The sequence below is a fragment of the Manis pentadactyla genome, chromosome 9 (assembly GCF_030020395.1).
Source record: "Manis pentadactyla isolate mManPen7 chromosome 9, mManPen7.hap1, whole genome shotgun sequence".
NCBI lineage: Eukaryota > Metazoa > Chordata > Mammalia > Pholidota > Manidae > Manis > Manis pentadactyla.
In genome coordinates, this window is record NC_080027.1 from 6,178,846 (window position 1) to 6,199,954 (window position 21,109).

At 43.7% G+C, this 21,109-nt stretch overlaps 1 long non-coding RNA gene across 3 annotated transcripts in view; it reads right to left on the reverse strand.

The window, feature by feature from the left end:
- Positions 1-17,088, reverse strand: part of LOC130684767 (uncharacterized) — a 183,937-nt gene extending 166,849 nt beyond the window's left edge. For all 3 annotated transcript variants that reach the window (XR_008999091.1, XR_008999092.1, XR_008999090.1), the window contains exons 1-2: positions 16,975-17,088; positions 15,851-15,969 (exon numbers count right to left, since the gene is read on the reverse strand). This is a non-coding gene — a long non-coding RNA (uncharacterized LOC130684767). The remainder of the gene's footprint in view (positions 1-15,850; positions 15,970-16,974) is intronic.
- Positions 17,089-21,109: the final 4,021 nt, after the last annotated feature.

The following is a 21,109-nucleotide window of genomic DNA, read 5'->3' on the forward strand; positions in this document are numbered from 1 at the left end:
AGTGATTCTAGAATATTTTGCTATGCTGATGGACAGTGACTGTAAAGGGGTTTATAGGGGAGACCTGGTATAGGGGAGAGCCTAGTAAACATAATATTCGTCATGTAAGTGTAGATTAGTGATACCAAAAACAAAACAAAACAAAAAAAAAGGGCAGTTCCTGTGTGGTAACCTCCAACGAGTTCTACACAAGGGTATAAAGGGCATATAAAAGTGTAGGCAAAGGGTCTGTTTGTGTTTATACAGAGGATCAAAGCCTAATTGGGCTACCCCGAAAATGAACTAAGATACGATATGAAAAAGAACTTCCAACATCTGCACTCTCTGGAAGACTCATGCCAGAAGATGATCATCAAAAAACCCCAACAAAGATCCGCGCACTGCTACAGCTGTAGATGCACTCATCCCACCAGTTCCTGCACTTGCCATGGGAATGAGGAAGGAGATATCTAAGCTGGCCTTGCATACAGTAAAACAACAAATTTGACTGGATCTATACTGTTGGAACTCAACCAAGTATTTGGAGAAGTGCAAATTGTAGCGCTCCAAAGTCTTACAACTACAGACTATTTACTGTTAAAAGAACATATGGCATGTGAACAGTCCCCAGGAATGGGTTGTTTTGATTTGTCTGATTTCTCTCAGACTGTTCAAGTTCAGTTGGACAATATCCACCATATCATAGATAAGTTTTCACAAATGCCTAAGGTGCCTAACTGGTTTCCTTGGTTTCACTGGAGATGGCTGGTAATTACAGATATGCTTTGGTTACGTAACTGTACTCCTATTATGTTAATGTGTGTGCGCAATTTAAGCAGTCGCTTAAAACCTATACATGCCGAAGTTACTCTACAAGAAGATATGTCAAAGAAATAATCAATCTTCCCATGTTTTCTTCCGCCTGCTACTTCTATAGCTTTTCTTCTTCCTTCCTAATTACAACCCTTAAATAGAATTCGTGCCTCATATCAAATTTACTGAGTATCATAATTCTTCCAAGTGGTAAAGATACCTCAAGACAAATGCTGGGCATAGAAGCCACAGGGCATAAATACGCAAAGAAGTAAAAAGCTAACCTTTTCAAACAATAAGGCTTCCCTCTCACTTACCAACTTCACATTTCCCTGTATGGCCCCGGAAGATGACTGGTTAGCCAGAGACGGGTAAGATTCCTCAAGGGAGGAACAACCTAAGACAGGCACAGTCGCAGGGGGGCCATCAGGTGAGAAATTGGGGATCAACAGAGGTGAGGCTTCGAACCTCATCCCCCCTGTTCTGAGAGAAATCTTCTGCATACCTGGATGTTTTATTGCCCTGGTCTAGCTTGGATTAACACATAGTCTACAGGCACACACCTGATCATCTACATTTGCTCTCTTACAACACTAAACTATGTTTTCTACCTTTATCTTGTATCTACCTACCACTTCAGCATTTTATTAAAAATAATAATAATAAAGAGAGAAATGTGGTATCCACATATAAATCAAGTATAAAAACCAAATGAGTATTCATATTTGAACTGACTGTTTAGAGTTCATAATGCATGAGCAAAACCGACAGTTTCTGTGATGACTGCCCTTGTACTGTTCACTATGTAACTTATTCATTATGTAAGAATTTGTTCTACATGTAAGAACTTGTTTGTTATGCCTCAGAAGATTGGAGACTTATGAAAATTAAGCTTGGGGTGGATTGATGATTGTGCATTGAGCATTGACACCCCTATACAGAATTTTATTGTCGTTAACAACCATTTGATCAATAAATATGAGAGATGCCCTCACAAAAAAAAAAAAAAAGGACAGACTTCCAATGGTAAAATAAATAAGTAACCGGGATGTAATGTATAGCATAAGGAATATAGTCAAGATATTGTAACAGCTTGGTAGGGTGATAGCTAGAACCTAGAATTATGTATATAAATGTTCTACCACTGTGTTGTACACTTGAAACTAATGATATGTAATACTGTGCATCAACTACCCTTCAATAAAAAATAATTATTTAAAAAAAAAAAAAAGAGAGTCCTCATGCTTCAAAAGACAACCACAAATACTCTAAATATATCCCTCACTATGATCCTCACAAAAGTCTTACATAAACACTTCACTTGGGAACAACACAGCTTCATAAAACGTAGGAGATTTTGTGGTATACTTCTGAGCCTCCACCAGTGGTTAGAAGATGCTAATACATCTTGTCTCCATTCATGGAAAAGAAGAGATGCCACAATGAACCACTGCTGGCTAATGAGCCTTTCTGCACCTCCTCAAGACCAGCTGCAACTATCTCCAGTCTACTTCAGGCTCCAATTAACAAAGTAAGTTGGGGAAATGCTGTCACAATTGGCCCCAAATCATTACTTACATAAGGAAACATTTATATAAACTTATTTGGTTACCAATATAACTAATGCTTAGGTACAAAATTAATACTCCACAAGCAACATCTAAAATTACAAAAATTCAAAAGTTTTAAGAGATAAATAATATTTTAACTTGCTTCATGGAAAATGGCCAAAAGGTTATTCTTCTATAAAAACAGTCTTCTTTCTCTCAACTGAGCCATCCTCTCTTTATGATCAAACAAGACATACGTGAAAAAATTCTGGAAATGTGTTTTACAATGTGAATAAACTTAACATTACTGAAATGTACAATTAAAAGCAGTTAAGATAGTAAACTATGTAATATGTTATTACCACAAGAAAAATTTTTAATGAAAAACGAAATTAAAAAAACATTTAATGAAACCCACATCATTTTTTCCATGAAAAGATAAGACAAGAAATGAAAGGGGAGCAAATATTCTCCTTTTGTGTAGTAGATGTGTGTGTTTTCATTTCTGGTGCATTCCACACATTGAGATCCACAGAGAAACAACAAAGTTTAAAAAGCTTGAACATGAGGACCTGAGTTTCCTAAAGTCCAAGTCAGACACTAAAGCTTCTCAGAAAATACTAGGTGTTGGGACCCCATTTCAAGAGAGAAATCTAGCTCACAGTGGGACACCAGAGGGAAATAGCAAGAACAACCAGTCTGTGCCAATCCGGTTCTTAACTACAAACAACAGAAATGAACGCTGGCAACTTAAAAGGGAAAGGAAACCGTGGCGGTACAGTAGGAATTCACAGAGTTCACACTAAAGGCAGAGGACCAGTTTACTTAGAATAAATTTCCATGACTGTACGCAAGAACACAAATGACTTTGCCCCAGAATCAGCCCATCACCCCTGTGCACTTACTACCACCTCCAACTGGTCTTGTGTTTCTGTACTGTTCCCTCAGTGTTCAGATTCTGGGGTGGGAAGAACTGACTGGGAATGCCAGGGAGCTTCTTTTCAGTGCAGAATTCCTCCCAATAGACAGCATATTCAAATGCTGAGGACAGAGAGAAGGCAATTTTCCACACTGGATACCGAGGAGCTTAGCAGCCATTTATGTCTGCAGGCCTAGCTCATTCCGTTTAAAATAAGTAAGTTTCCAGACAGTTCCAGGAAACAGAATCTTCATGCTCACTGGATCCTGCCACTTGCGATGCGGTAGTTTTCCACACATTATCACCAGATAAGACTAGTCATAGAGCATCGTGGGTTAAGCAAGCTGCACAAAAGCAGGTTGAATGAATGAGGGCATAGTTAGTTACCCTCTAAGCCTTTTGCTTTTGTCTCAAACCTGCTTAACCTTGATCAGAGCAGACACTGTCTTCCAAACTCATGCCAGAACAGAGTAAGGACAGAGTGTACACCCCAGCATTATGGGGCTAACAATACCCAAGCAGAAAATATGCAATTTATCTGGCACAGTTTGGTCAATATGAAAGCCTCTAACCAGCTTCCAGTCTATCTGAACAAACTCCCACAGATACTGTAGGGCAAAGATGCACAGAGATTTAGAAAGTCACAAAGAGGTGAAAGTAAGGACAGAGAACTTTCATAATATTACATTCTCTTATTCATTCAATACATTTCTCTACTCAAAAGGCTTTGAAATTCCTCTGTTCAAAGGGCTTCTACTTTTATGATGATAGAGCAAAGATGTCTCTACCACCTTTATTTTCTTGAAAAGGCAATAGAACAATTCTTTTAAAAAAATTGAACTCCATTTTTTAAATTAAATCTAGGAGACATCTAGATCCCTGTACCACAACATATGCAAAATGTATGTTGAAATGGTGAGGGATGTGAGACACAGAGCATGGCCAAACCTCAGTGTCTGAGGAGGCAGCATCAACATAAACAGGCTGCAGGGACCACCTGTGAAGGTGGCGTGTGGGCAAAGGCAGAAACAGGGAGAGCATTTGAAAGCCTGTACAAGGAGTAGTTAGACTCCAAGGATACTCCACTGTCCCCTTTGTTGTAGAGCAACAAAACTGTAACACCAGCAGTGAAGAAAACAGGGGTGAAAACAAGGTTAGAAAGTAAACATGTGCATGTCAGAGCACGAGATCCTGCAGGCCTACAGGAAATCTCTCCACACGGGTCAAGAACTCCAGTATCTGGGCTGATATTCCCAAAACAAGAGACCAAGGGTCCATCCTCTGGGAAAATTAACCCATCTACTGAAAAGACTTACAGATAAACTATCAGTATCTGCAATGAGAATGCCACTTGGGGACCCAGTCACCTTACAAAGTCCGGCAGAAAACAAGCCCGCAGACATATAGGCGTACGTGGCACAAATGGGCACACTCCATTCCTTGATAGATCTCCAGTGCCTAACCTCTTAAATAAGCGAAAGAGAAGGATCACCAGACATCTGAGTAAGCCCACGATAATTAGGAGAAAAGACCAAAATAACGTGAAAAAAGTATAATAGTGGAAACAGGCAATACTGGTAAAAGAAGAAAACTTCAAAGAAATCATACTTAATATCTCCATTGAGCTAAGATCCTGCATTCATCTCATAAGAGCCTATTATTGAAAAGAAAAAAATCAGGAAGAATGGAAAAGAAACAAAAAATTCAAGGAAAGGATTCAGAGATTAGTTAAAGAAATCTCACGGAAAGGAGAACAAACAGTTAGAGAGGTGGAAAATACAAAGAAAAAGGTAAGAACACTGTAAAATCAATGTTAAAAAGTTTTATACCAAAATTAATATGCAGTCAAAAAAAAGGGAAACAGGAGAAAATCGTCAAAGGAAATACTATAAGAACATATTCAATAACTCAACCACATAATCTAGGGTTATAAGGACCCACTGAGCACTCAACTCAATGAAGGAAAAATAGTTTACATTGTGGTTAATTCACCAACAATTTCTAGGATAAACATGAGTAAGAGAGACCTAAAATACTAGCACAGAAGAAAATGACAAAAACATGCAAAAGATCAAGGAAAACGACCTCAGACTTGTCCACTGCAGCACTGGAGAGCAGATGATAATAAAGCTGGGTGGCCAGAAAGATTTCCCACCTAGGGTTCTGAACCCAGCAGAACTACCAGGCAGCCTGAGACCACTTTCATGCCTGCAAAGTCTGAGGAATATGTCGAAAAGGGCTGGAAATTGTTTGAAGAATCATAGCTGTATTTGAAAGCCTCACTCTATCACATTACCCTAACCCTAACACTAACCCATTCCTGTACCCTATCCATAGTTCTAACCCCTTCTCTTCCTATTGTCTTATTTCAAACAAAACCCCTACGACAAACCCTACTCTTCACTGTGTTCCAATCCTCCATTTATTAAATATTAGGCAGTATTATTTTAATCCTAAATATCTAAATTATTAAATCCCAAAGCTCTGAACCCTTAAATTCCAAATGTAAGCTTCTAAATTAACTAAGTAAAGTTACAAGAAAAAGGAACATTACACAAACATGTTTTCTTTGTATACATTAGCAGTGAATAATCACAAAAGGAATTTTTTCATTCTCTACTAAATAATGTCAACATTAATAATATACATGGGAACAGACTTAAATTAAGGGCAAGTATTATGCATTTAAAATTATAAAACATTGATAATAGGAAGAATAAAGAAAAGCAAAATAAATGTAAGGTCCTGCTGTGGTGATAGCAGACTTAAGATCTCTAAGATGGCAATGGCACAAATGCACCCTACACACTCAATGTGGTTCCTATGAAAATTCCCAAAGCTTTTTGGGAAGAATTACTTCAGCTGATTCTGTCACATATAAAATTGCAAGGGTCACAATGAGCCTTTGAGCAGAATCTTGATAAAGAAAATCAAATCTGGAGGCACAGACTTCCCAAAATCAAATCTTAGTACAAAGTGAGCAGTAAATGAAACACTGTGACACTGTCATAAAGATACACAGTTGACCCTTGGACAGTAGGCATGTGAACTCCACAGGTCCACTTAAACTGACTTTTCCCCACAAATATATTGGGAAAATGTTAAGTCAACAATTTGAAACATTACCTTTTCTCTAGCTTACTTTACTGTAAGAATATAGCACATAATAGGTATAATGTACAAAATATTGTTAATCGAGTGTTTATATTATTGGTAAGGCTTCCAGTCAAAACAGGCAATCAGTTTTAGGATAACAAAGTTTTGGCAGAGTCAGATGTTTTATGTAGATTGTGATTCTGTGGGGGTGTCAGCACTACTAACACCCATGTTCAAGGGTCGACTGTATATACAGAACAACGTAACTGAATGGAAAGCCCAGAAATGGCCCTAACCAACAATATCCAGTTGATTTCTGACAAGGGTGGACAACATTAACTTATGGAGAGAAAGTGTCTTTCCAGTAAATGGTGCTTGGCAACCAGCTGTCCACATGCAGAAGAATGAAAATGAATCCTAACTCATATCACATATAAAAATTAACTAAAAATACAGAACGGCTTACATGTAATAGGTAATACATGGGGATAAATGTTCATGACCTTGGATTCAGCTATGGTTTCTCAGATCTAAAACCAAAGTACAAGCAACAAGACAAAGAATAAATTAATTTCCTCCAAGTTAAAATATTTTCTGCATCAAAAGATTCCAACCAAGAAGTGAAAAAAGTTGCGGAATAGAAGAAAATATCTGCACACTGTACATCTGACAAGAGTCTGTTATCCAGAATACATCACGAACTTGTACAGTGCAACAAGACAACATCCCAACTTTTTAAATGGTTGAGAGACTCCAAGACATACAAATGCTCCAACAAGCACATGGAAAGGTGTCACATAGAATTCCCTGCACACACATGGGAATGGCTATAATCAGGAAAACTGAAAATCACACATTCCCAAGGATGCCGAAGAACTGTAGCCCCTAACCTTTGCTTGTGGAAATGTAAAACGTACAGCCTGTGTACAACACCTTGGTGTTTCCTCATAAAAATAAAATACAATTACCTAATTGTGGTTCTGCACCCACTCCTAGATAATACTGCAAAGAAATGACTACGATGTTCAAACAGAAACTGGCCCACGTGTTCTTGGCAGCATTGATCAGCACAGCAAAAAGTCAGAAACAACTCAAATGCCGATCAAGGGGTGAATGGATGGATAAAACCGGGTTGATCCATAAACTGCATTATTCTGCCATGTACAGAAAGAAAGGAAAATGGTCCACAGATGCCTGGAAAACAGTGTGGGGAGGGGGGAAGGTGTCCTCAGAAACTTGAATATACAGTTAATATATGAGCAGCAATTCCATTTCAGGGCATCTGCCCAAACCACAGGTCATCTGCCAAAAGCAGGGACTTAGATATTTGGACACCTATGTTCACAACTGCATGACTCACAATGGTTAAAAGGTGGAGAAGACCCACGTGTCCACAGACAAATGGATGAACAAAGTGTGGTCTCCACACAGTGGGGTGAACAAGGGCATCCTGGCACCTGCTGCATGGATGGACCCTAAAGCCAATTTTCTCAGTGAAATGCACCAGTCACAGAAGGATGAATACTATGTGATCCCACTTACGTGAGATCTGGTGGAGCCCATCTGAGCTAAAGTCCCAGGAACAGTTCCAGAAAAAGGAAATGTGATCAGAATAGAAAGACATTTGCACACAGCTGGGGTAGGTGGAAACAGCTGTGCTGGGTCTGTGCACTGGATTATCATGTGGAGACCCTAATACTTCCCTCATTTAGGGTCAGGTGGTGGCTCCCTATAAACTTGTCCCTATTTAGGGTATAGAGGCCAAGAGAATTTTGTGTGAAGTGGCATGTGTGGTAAAGTGGGACCATGGGGCATTTAGTGTAAAGAGTGTTTGTACTGACACTGCAAGTTTTCTGTGTGCTTGAAATTGCTGGAAAGTAAATTACTTTGCAGAACAACCATGTCAGTCCTGCACCAGAAAAGCAGAGCAGACATCACACCCGGTCACAGAGGCCAAGCCTTCCCCATTCAGTTCACCCGAAGTGGACCGCTACTTAGCCTGCGGGAGTCACTACAAGGCACGTGGTAAAATTCCCTTGCAGACACTGGGCTTGGGTGTTGGGACGACCTGGAGTGGAACACTGGGATTTTTAAATTCCAATTTCCACACTGCTCCACCAAAAACCTGTTACAGCTAAAAATAAAATCAGTAATCTTGCAGGATACAAAATCAACATACAGAAGTTGTTTGCTTCTGTTCACCAATAACCAACCATCAGGAAGAGACATTAAGAAAACAATGCCCTTTACAACTGCATCATAAAGAATGAAGTACCTAAGGAGAAGCCTAACCAATGAGGCGGGAGGCTTGAAGCTTGAGACCTGAACACTGTGGACACTGCAGACCAGGATGGGGTGGGGGTGGGGTTAGGTTATTACAAGTCCTCTCCACCAACAGGAACATTCAGACTCCGTGGGACCCCCCCATCGAAATTCGATCACACTTCACGAAGAAGCAAACACCATACAGGCTGGATAGAACCACACAGGACCCCATCCCCACAGCCGTCATGAGAAAGCAGAGCCCGGGCATCATGCCCTGACCTCCCACTACACTGTGGACCTGTAGCAACGGAGACCCCATTTGGCGCCAAAGCAGGAGTGGGAGTCGAAACAGAACACCAGGTGCCCTTCATCCCCCAACCTACTCGGCATGAAGAACCGGCTCATGAGGCCCCGGTCACAGGCCGTGGGTGTGGGACGCCCTCAGGGAGCCAGGCTGTGTCAGCTCCATGCTGTGCCCTGGGGGGCCTCTCAGGTGGACCCCACCTCGGGGACCCTTCCCGGGAAACCACCCTCTGTGCTGGGCGCTCAGCAAAGGCTGAAGCACAGGTAAGCAAGCCGCTTAAGCAGCCAAGTCCCCTCTGCCCCATTCCCATTTCAGAGCGTTGTTAGTAAGGATGCCTGCAGCCCGGAGGGTGTCCCACAGGTGTGGACAATTCACCCACTGCACGGGGCCCGAGGCACCCAGCATGGAGACACAGGCTCCCGGGGAAGCACTGGACACCACATACCCGCCCCAGCCCGGTCTCAGCCCGGGCCCGAACTCTCCCTGAGTGCAGCCCGCCACACCCTGAACTCAGCCGCACCCGTCTTATCCCAGACTCCAAAAAGACTCCGTTCCCCCTCGCAGGCCTTCCTCTCCCGGCCCCTGAAGAGGAGCGCTCAGCACTAGATGCACGGAAAGCTTCTCCTTACCTTTCCCTACCGCAGCTCCTCAGGATACCAAGCTGTACCTGCGGACGCGGCCTGCGGTGTCACAGACCTGCTTGGGAGCCGGAGCAATAACGGCACTGGTCAGAGCCGGGAGAAAAGGCCTGCGTCCTGACCGCGCATGAGCCATGCTGGTCCACAAAGAGGGCAGAGGCGCCACTTACGGGTCACGGTGAGCATTGCAGGAAGTGTGCTTAAAGATCAGGGAAGGTGGTTCCCCCTTGTGGCTAAACTGATGAACCACAAATCTTTGGAAATTCAAGCCGCAATGGGCACAAATTTCCTGTGTCTTCTCCACTTTGATTGAGAGTGAAATGAGTGAAATGAAGTAGGCAAAGGCTTTACAACTTACACCAAAATTAACTCGAAATTCCCCATAGGCATGTTCCTTAGAAAACTAAAAATAGAAATACCATTTGACCTAGTTATTCCACTCTTAGGAATTTACCCAAAGAATATAGTTTCTCAGATTCCAAAAGACATATGCACCCCTATATTTGTTGCAGCACTTTTTACAAGAGCCAAGATATGGAAGCAACCTAAGTGTCCATCAGGAGATGAATGAATAAAGAAGGTGTGGTACATAAACACAATGGAATACTACTTAACCATAAGAAAAAACATATCCTACCATATGCAAGAACATAGATGGAGCTGGAAGATATTATGCTCAGTGAAATAAGCCAGGTGGAGAAAGACAAATGCCAAATGATTTCCCTCATTTGTGGAGTATAAAGGCAAAGTAAAAATGAAGAACCAAAACAGAAGCAGACTGACAGACTCCAAGAAGGGACTAGCAGTTACCAAAGGGGAGGGATGTGGGAGGGCAGGTGAGAATGGAGGGAGAAGGGGATTGAGGGGTATTATGGTTGGCACAAATGGTGTGGGGAACCACAGGGAAGACAGTGTAGAACAAAGACAAGTAGTGACTCTGCGGCATCTTACTACTCTGATGGATGGTGACTGCAATGAGGCATGGAGGGAACTCGATAATATGGGTGGATGTAGTGACCGCAGTGTTCTTTCATGTGAAACCTTCATAAGAGTGTATGTCAATAATGCTTTAATTAAAAAAAATTTTTAGTGGTACACTCATAAAAAAAATTCTTCATAGGCAAATTTTAGATGCAAAATTATAAAATTTGTAGGTAAAACAAGAAAATCTACACAACCTTGCTGAACCCAACACCAAAGGCCTATCCACAAAAGAAAAATAATCACATGTGCTTTATAGAGTTATAATTTCTACTCTAAAAGACCTTGCTCAGAGAACCCAAACACAAGACACAAACTAAAAGAAAATATTTGCAAAATACATTTTTGATAAAGGATTGTACTCAAGATATACAAAAATCCATAAAACAAAAATGAGCCATTAAAAATATTTTACAATTAAGAAAGTTCTCACCTTGACATTCAAGAATTACATTGCCAGTATTTATACAACTGCTTTGAAAAACTATGCCCCAACAAAAGCCACCATGCAGTTTTACATAATAGCTCTATTCATAAAGGCTAAAAACTTAAAGAAATCAGGATGTGTTTCAGCAGATGAATGCTTTGGCAAATTGGGGTACATCCATTACATTTCACTACAATTTGTACAATGAAATGTACAGTGATTTGCCCAGTGAAGCTGGTGCCTTGATCACTGGAGGTCACAGGTGTACCCCACATGAGAAATGGTTTCAAAGAGCTTCTTTGGGATTATGAAGGCATCGGCCTTTGGCCAGCAGAAGGCTTCATTCTTCCCTCTGGGGTTGGAACACATTGCCCTCCCAGTACACGACATGGATGTGTTTGCCAACCTGGAGGATCTCCAAAATCCATATTTTGAGACACCTGTATGATGTATTATTAACTCCATTTTTATCCCCTCCCCTTTCTCTGGAGAATGGAGGGGTGAGGCTGAAAATCCCAAGTTTCTAATCATGGCATGGGCTTTCTGCCTGTCAGACACCTGAGCAGAACACACCCAGAACCACCTACTTAGTATAAAAGACTCTCTTACCCAGGAAATTCCCAGGGATTTAGGAGCCCAGGATCCGGAATGAGGCAAAGACCAGAATATGTTTTCTGTTGTATTTCTGTGTTCACGGTGGCACATCCCAGGAAGAGGATCAGGAAGTTCTGCTTCTGCTATCCTAGGATAAGGAGGATTTACAACAAAAACTGTTTACTTCTTTAAAATGTTATAATGTTTTACCCCAAGGTGTATGGATTAGATTCCAACTAAAAGGCTGATATGGCTATAGTGAAAAGTATTAGCTTCCACAGCTATTTGAGGGTCTGACCGAGGCAGTTTCAATGACTGTCCATTCGCAGGTCTGGGTGGAGAGTGTAGGCCCCTCCACTGGAGTGGTGGAAAGAGCCCTGGGCTCAGAGAAAATGCCTATATACACCAGAACTGGAACTTTGGTGTAAAGATGCCATAGAAACACAAGTTAAATTTGAATTTCAGAGAACAAATAATTTTTTGGACATACTTATATTAACATAATTCTTGCTATCATCTGAACTTTATCCTGTGTTTTTACCCCAAGACTGGCAGCCCTATCTTAGTCCAGTCATCTAAATGCTTGGAGCTTCAATTTCCTCTTCTGAGTGATAGAAGGATGCCCACTGTAGTGTGCTGTGCTTAGTATCAACTGGGACCACTGCAAGGGGTGGGGGAGTTGTTCTTGACCCTCTTAGGGTTGCTGGGTCTGAAAATGAAACTGACAAAGATTAACCAGAGAAAAGCACACCCATTTATTAATAGGTTTTATGTGATATGGGAGACTTAACAAGGGAGTGAAGACACAGAGAAGCAGTTGGCCCTGAGCATTTTTGTGCTGGGTTTGATAAGGAGGGACAGTTGTGGAGAAATATGACAGGTTAAGGAGTATGAGATAGTGTTGTAAATAGGGGGAACTTATCAAGGCCTGCTCATTAAGATTCCTCTTTCTGTCCCTTTGTCTTCAAAGAAAAGGACTTTCCTTACCTCTTGGTATAGGGAGGGTACCTCTCACATAAGACTTAAGACAATTAGAAACACTTGATATTTTCTAGCTTACCTTACAGTGAGAATACAGCACAAAACATGTGTAATGTACAAAGTATGTGTTAACTGTTTGTATTATTGGTAAGTCTTCCAGTCTAAATAAGCAATGAGATTAAGATAATACTTAAGTTTGGGGGCAGTGAGATGTTTTATGTGTATTCTGACTCTGTGGGATGTCAGCTACACAACCCCCCATTTTGTTCAAGGGTCAACTGTATGCATAGATCAACAGAACTGAGTGGAAAGCCCAGAAGTGACCCCAACCATATACAGTCACTTGCTTTCTGACAAGGGTGGACAACATTAAATTAGGGAAAGAACTGTCTTCCTTGCATACAGTGCTTGTCAAATAGCTGTCCATGTGCAGATGAATGAAACTGAACCCTAAACACATATCACATACAAAAATTAACTCAGAACAGACAAAGGGCTTACATAATAGGTAAAAAAAAAAAACAGAGTCTAGAAGAAAACATGAGGATAAACGTTCATGACCTTGGATTTAGCCATGATTTCTCAGAGCTGACACCAAAGGACAAGCAACAGAAGAGAGCATAAAATTAAAAACTTTTCTGCGTCAAAAGTCAGCAACCAGAAAGTGAAAAGCACTCACAGAATGAAAGGAAATATCTCCACTTTGTACATCTGAAAAGAGCCTGTGTCCCAGGAAACACCACAAACTAGTACAAGGCAACAAGACAAGACAAATGTTTAAAGTGGATTAAGATTCCAAGTAATACATACAAATGTTCAACAAGCACATGGAGAGGTCCCACACAGCATTAGTTGCTATGGAAATGTAAATTAGACCACAAAGTCCCCCACCCAATGCAAGCAAATGGCATTGGCCATACGCAGAAATATTCAAAATCACATGTTACCAAGGATTCATAGGAATTAGAGCCCCTAACCTTGGCTTGTGGAAATATAAAACATGCAGCTTGTATACAACAGCTTGGCATTTCCTCATAATATATAATACAGTTACCTAATTGTGGGTAAAGAACCGCTCATAGATAAATACCACAAAAAAATGAAAATGCTGTTCAAACAGAAACTGGCCCAAGAGTTCTAAGCAGCACTGCTCACCACAGTAAAAAGGTAGAAACAACTCAAATGCCCATCAAGGGATGAACAGATGAACAAAACAGGGTTGATCCATAAACTACATTATTCTGCCAAATATAGAAATAAAGAAAAATGGTCCAAAGCTGATTTGAAAACACTGTGTGTGAAGAGTGTCCCCCAAAACTCGAGCATAGTTAACATATAATTAGGAATTCCATTTCAGGGCATTTGCACAAATGACATGAAAGCAGGGACACAGATATTGCACACCTCTGTTTACAGCTGCATGAGTCACAACAGCCAAAATGTGGAGACGACCCGGGTGTCCACAGACAGACGAAAACAATGTGGTCTCTACAAAGTGGAGTAAACAAGGAGTCCTAGATCCTGCTGCACAGATGGACCCATAAAGCCATTATGCTCAGGGAAATGCGCCCCTCCAAGAAGGACAAATATTAGGTGATCCTGCTTATTCAAAGTCCCAGAGAAACCAACTAAGGTAAAGTCTCGGGAACAGTTCCAAAAAAAGGAAACTGCATCAGGATAGAAAGACATGTGCACACAGCTGGAGCGGATGGTGACAGCTGCGGTGGTTCTGTGCATTGGATTATCATGTGGAAACCCTAATACTTCCCTCATTTGCAGTCAGGTGTTGTTTCCCTGGAAGCGTGTCCCTGTTTGGGGTAGACACCACAGAAATTTTGTGTGAAGTGGCAACTGTGGTAAAGTGAGATGCTAGGAAATTCAGTATAAAGTGAATCTGTACTGACACTACAAGTATGCTGTATGTTTTAAATTGCTGGAAAATAAACTAGTTTGCAAAATAAACATAAGAAAAGCACAGCAGACATAACACCCTGTCAAGAGAGGCCAAGCCCTTCCACCCAGTTCAAACAAATGGCACGGTGCAGGGGTCCAGGGCTCATTAGAAGGTATGTGGGAGGATCCCCTGCAGTCTCTGGGCCTTGGATTTTGGAAAGATCTGGGGTACAAACAGTGGGATTTTAGAATTCCAATTTCCCGCCCTACTTCACCAAAGACATGATAGAACTAAAAATGAATTCAGTAAACTTGTAAGATACCAAACCAACTTACAAAAGACGGTTGCTTGTATTCACTAATAACCAAACATCAGAGATGAAGAAAATAATGCCATTTACAAGTGCATCATAAAGAAGAAAGTGTTGTGTAAGAATAAAACAATTCCTATCATTTGCAACGATGTGGATGGAGCTAGAGGGTATTATGCTCAGTGAAATAAGCCAGGCGGAGAAAGACAAGTACCAAATGATTTCACTCGTGTGTGGAGTATAACAACAAAGAAAAACTGAAGGAAAAAAACAGCAGCAGACTCACAGAACCCGAGAGTGGACTAACAGTTACCAAAGGGAAAGGGACTGGGCAGGGTGGGTGGGGAGGGAGGGATAAGGGCGGGGAGAAAGAAAGGGGGCATTAGGATTAGCATGTATAATGTGTGGGGTGGGGGGAGCATGGGGAGGGCTGTACAACACAGAGAAGACAAGTAGTGATTCTACAGCATCTTACTACACGCTGATGGACAGCGACTGTAACGGGGTGTGTGTGGGCGGGACATGGTGAAGGGGTCTACAGCATCTTACTACACGCTGATGGTCAGCGACTGTGACGGCGTTTTTGGGGGGGACTTGGTGATCATGATGTTCTTCACGTGACTGTAGATGAATGATAACAAAAAAAATTTTTTAAGTGCAATAAGGACACAGCTCTCAGTTGTCAGAATAAAAGGACAGGCTCTGAGTGCTCCAATCAAAAGACACAGGGTTAAAAGAAGGGATGAAAACTCAAGACCACCTACGTGCTCCCTTACAGGAGACTCACTTGAGATCCAAGGACGAAGACAAACCAGAAGTTGAGGGGGTGGGGACAGGTACCCTAGACAAGTGAAACTGAAAAGAAAAAAAAGAAGAAAAAAGATGTGCTGATGGGATTAAAGACGGCGGCTCACGTGAGAGGGGAGGCGGAAACCTCCTCCCAAAACCAAAACCACATACATCCGTACTATGTGGAAATAGAACAACTACACCAAATCCCGGAAGAGCAGCAGGGAAGAACGCTGCTGCGGCAGGCTGTCACCTCGAGGAGACGTGTGACGTACAGCCCCGGAGATGTGCTCTGGGAGCACGAACCTACCGTACACGTGCTGCGCTCTGGAGGATCGGTGGGCTTGGAAAGCAGAGACAGGCGGAAGACTTCGAGAGACTTGAGATTCCAGCCACTTGTGGGACAACACAGGGATCCACATCCGGCCGCTGTGGGACAAAAGAAAGGCGGACAGTCTGAGAGACTTCCTGACAGCGAGAGAACTGCTAAAGGGGCAAGGCTTCCGCAGGGCTTGCCGCTCAGGAGAAAGGACAGGTGCGCCAAACTGCCCGGGTGCACTCTGCCCGGCAGGCGGGGGAGCTTTCAGGAGCTCCGGGCGCTCCATCCCCCTGGCTGGTCTCGCAGCTCCGAGGCCCCTTACCGTGCCGGCACCGGCCTGCAAAACGGCCGCCCCCACCTACGGCAGCTTCTCCCCGCGTGCTCCGCAAACTGGCCCTGGCAGTGGAGACGGGCACTGCGGTCGGGAAGCAGGAAAGACCTCTTTCCTCCCGGCGGGGGTGGGCACGGGCACCGCTCCCCTGGGACCCCTGCCACCACCAACCCCCCCAAGGGCTGAGCATCTCCAGAGAGTAAAGCTTCTGGGAGCTAGAGGGCGCCACCTACAAATATGAACCTTCAAAGGAACCTGGTAACTGGACTCAAATCAATCTTCCTGAGAAAGAGATCTCAAAATAAACATCAGGAGCATGCTCAGGGAGCTACAGAAAATAAAGCTGTCCCTGTCTCTCGAGCGCAGTTCTCTCTCTGTCTCTCTCTCTCTGTCTCTCTGTCTCTCTGTCTCTCTCTCTCCCTCTCTCTCTCTCTCTCTCTCTCTCTCTCTCCCGGGAGCGCTGCTGAGGCCCTGTTCCGAGAGGGGTGCTGCGACAGCCCAGCAGGAACGGCACAGCTCTCGGGTCCACCCCGGCCGGTGCCAGGACAGTCCCACACGGGCTCTGACTGAACTGCAAACGGGGGACGCCGCTCGTCTAACTCCGCAGGAAAGACAACAGTGCCGCATGCTAGCCTCCCCGTCAATGGCTAGAGGCTACGTGGCTCCACCGATACCAGGTGACGTCAACACCCCGGGCTCCGTCTCCTTGGCAATCTTTCTTCCCTATGACCCTTGAAAGCAGCACATGGAAAGATACAACCTACCAGTCTCCACACCACCTCACCTCTCAGTTTTACGCCAGATGTTCCCGCATCACAGCTTCTCCTCTTCGTTCCAGTTTTCTCGGCTGGTTGGTGTTCCGGAAAAAATTTAAAAAATTAGTCAGATTTGGAATGAAGTGGTAGGGGGTTTCGTAAGATTCTGTTTGACCACCATCAGTAGAACCAAAAGACATCCTTCAGTATGGGAGAATATATTCACTGATGACATATCTGATAAGGCGTTGCCATCCAAAACATGTATCAAGAGCTCACGAACCTCAACACACAAAAAGCAAATGAATCCAATTACAAAGTGGGCAGAGGCTCTGAACAGACACTTCTCCACAGAAGCAATTTCAGGTGGCCGACAGGCACATGAAAAGACGCTCCACATCGCTAACCATCAGAGAAATGCACACTAAAACCACAATGGGGTATCACCTCACACCAGTTAGGATGGCCACCACCCAAAAGACAGACAACAACAGATGTCGGCAAGGGTGTGGAGAAAGGGGAACCCTCCTACACTGCCGGTGGGAATGTCAGTCAGCTCAACCATTGTGGAAAGCGGTATGGAGGTTCCCCCAAAAACCAAAGAACAGAAATGCCATTTGACCCAGGAATTCCTCTCCTAGGAATTTACCCTAAGAGTGCAGGAGCCCATTTTGAAAGAGACAGATGCACCCCTGTGTTGATCGCAGCGCTATTTACAATACCCAAGAGATGGAAGCAACCTAAGTGTCCATCGGGAGATGAAGGGATAAAGAAGAGGTGGTACATACGCACTACGGAATACCGTTCAGCCATAGGAAGAAAACAAATCCTACCACCATTTGCAACAACACGGACGGAGCTAGAGGGTGTTATGCTCAGTGAAATAAGCCAGGTGGAGAAAGACAAGTATCCAAGGATTTCACTCCTCTGTGAGGTATGAGAACGAAGCAAAAACGGGAAGGAACAAAACAGCAGCAGACTCACAGAACCCAAGAATGGACTAACAGTTACCAAAGGGAAAGGGACCTGGGAGGACGGGTGGGGAGGGAGCGATAAGGGGGTAAAGGGGGCATTACGATCCGCACACATAATGTAGGGGGTGGGGGGCCACGGGGATTGCAGTGTAACACACAGAAGACAGGTAGTGATTCCATAGCATCTTACTACATTGATGGACAGCGACTGTAGTGGGGTGCGGGGAGCGGACTTGATAAGGGGGGGGGGGGAGTCTAGTAACCACAATGTTGCTCATGTAATTGTACTCTAATGGTAACAACAAAAAAATCACAACGAGCTATCACCTCACAGCATTCAGAATGGCTAGTTCCCAAAAAACAAGAAATAACGAGTATTTATGAGGATGTGGACAAAAGGGAACCGTCATGCACTGTTGGTGACCATGTAAATTGGTGCAGCTACTATGGAAAACAGTGTGGAGGTCCCTACATATATTAATAGCGGTTTCATGTGACCCAGCGTTCTTTTTCATACACAGCAGTGTAACTCCTTTCAGGATACCGGACCTGTTTCCAAAGCACACACCACCAAGCAATTCTTGAACACCAGCAGGGTGTCTGAGAACTCAATGCTGAGGCTATCTGCCCGGAGACAACACCAGATTCTACAGGGTAAGGTTTCTATCCTCAAGACTGCCCTCCACCCCAGCTCCAGAGCCTGGTTGCAAGCCCCATGCAATTATAGCTTGTGCTTCCCACCTGCAGGCTAAGATTGCGGGTTCCAACAACTTACCCTTTAGGTCTGCCCAAGTTGCTAAGGTGCCTCAGAATCTCAGAAGAACACTCACGTTTAACAAAGAGTATACCATAAAGGACACAACGGCCGGATGAACACACACATATGGCCAAGGTCCCAAATAAAAGAGCTTCTATCCTCCTGGGGTGCTTGGGGCCTGGCATGGTGGCATGTGCAGGCCACCTGGTTCCCCAGGCATGGAAGCTCTGACAGGGAAACAGGAGATGAGAGAGATGTGCTCTTCTCTTAGGGTTTCGTGAGGGCTTCACTGCAGAGTCATGACTGACTAAATCACTGGCCATTGCTGATTCAGCCTCCAGCCCTCATCCCTTTCCTCTTCCCTGGGGGCTGAGGGCTAATAATTCCCATCCTCTAATCACAAGCTTGGTGCCCCTGGCAACCAGCCTCTAACCTAGGATAGGGCCCCAAAGCCTCTGCATTAACCTAACAAGACACCCATTGGACAGTTATGGCTCAGAAGGATTTTCAGGGAATTGTGCATGAGGAGCAAAAATACCTAGGAAATGTATTTTGGTCATCTCAATTACCAAATATTTACTTATCATCAATCATATCACAACAGGTGTCCCCACATACCCATAATGCCTGCAGGGACCTCTCTCTCCCCAAGACGAGGCATAGAGCTTCCCACTTCCACCATAATTTCCTTCCTAGTCATGACATTGATCTGCACCAAGGACGATCCCTTTCAGGAGGATAAAGTGAAGGCTTCCGGCATAATGCCAAGGCCAAGGAGGCCCTCCTCCCCAGGGACATGGGGCAGAGAGACGGGAGAAATGGCTTCAGGAGTCTGTTTTCCTGTCAGCCGCTCTCCACTCCCCCAGCCTCAGCTGTCACCTCACCACCCAGCCTGACACACAAGGGCTTGCGAAGAAAAAAATCCTGGAGTCAGAGCAGCTGAACAGCTGCCGTGTGTGCTCAGCTTTGCAATGCGAGGGGTTCCACTCCTCCCGGGGTTCAGACTGGAAAAACCCGACAGGGAAGATGAGGTGGTCCAGCAACTCCCCGTTGCCACGTCGAATGGGGCAGTGCAAGCTCCACTTCCGCTGGAGATGCTTCCTGGCTGTCTGAGCACTTGCAAGGCAGCACGATAGGGTGTAGTTAGGGGGGAAATTCCCAAATCTAGAATTTTAATTTCCTGAGTATGACTAGACTTTCTGCTGCTCTGACTACACTGGAGAACAAAGAATGTCTAAGCAGCAGGTTCCACTTCTGAGAGACAGCACCCACGTTACCCGTTCGCCGCTGCCTCTGGTGACCAAGATGAGAACTAGCTGGATGTTACTGGGAAGTTTTGACTGTCAAACAAAAGTGCAAATTTTGGAGACACCTTCTCCATCCACTCTCTGCATTTGCAGTGAGACAAAGCACAGAAATGGGATGAGGGTCATGACACTGTGAAATATACTCAGCCTAGAAAAAGCCCACTTTATACTTTAACTCCATCTACATGCTGTTCTGCTTCTTCCAGCCCCTCTATCAATTAAGGAACCTTGTAACCAGGATGGGAGGTAGACCTCCAAAGTGTAAGTGAACCTAGGGGCATAAAAAATGCTGAGATCTGGATCAATACAGTCCCCTGAATAACCCTACTCTGAAGACAAAACTTCACAGGAATTAGGAATCACCTGTATGCAGCATGCCGTACGCCCACAGCTACCCAAAAGGCCCTTAACTGCGCCTTCTCTCAGGTCACCTGCACTCCCGTCTGGGTGTGTACTGTCTGACAGTAAATGAACCTTCTTGTTGCACAAGCCAACTGGACTTGTCTATTAACTCTTTACCCTAATCAAGACAAAATCCCTGTGACCTCAACCTCCAGAGGTAAACGTCTCTGTCACTTTGCTACTTAATTCAGCTTTCTAGTTTTACAAGCCTTTTCTTTCTCCCTGTTTTACTTAAGGCCAGTGGGGAAAGAGTTCTTAGAACATAATCTCACTCCATCCAGGGCTCCATTGCTCTCCAAATTCTGGGATTGTAGGGATATAATTCTCATGCCGTGCAGACCAAGTGGACACTGGATGCCAGGTGATGGCATCTGTCATCATTACCACAGCTATAGCCATAAAACTAGGAATAGCCCCATTACTCTTCTGAGTTCCAGAAGTAGCACAAAGGAACCCTGCTGTCATAGGGCATACTACTATTAACCCGACAAAAAATCACACCCATCTCAGTTCTATGTCAAATTTCACCCACAGTTAACATAAACTTGATAATACCTAGAGCAACACTCTCGATTTTAATTGGAGGTTGAGTAGGTCTAAACCGAACACAATTACAAAAAATTATAGCTTACTCCTCAATTGCCCACGTAGGTTGAATAACAACATATAATCCAACTATTACTATTCTAAATCTCCTAATTTATATTATAATGACCCTATCAAT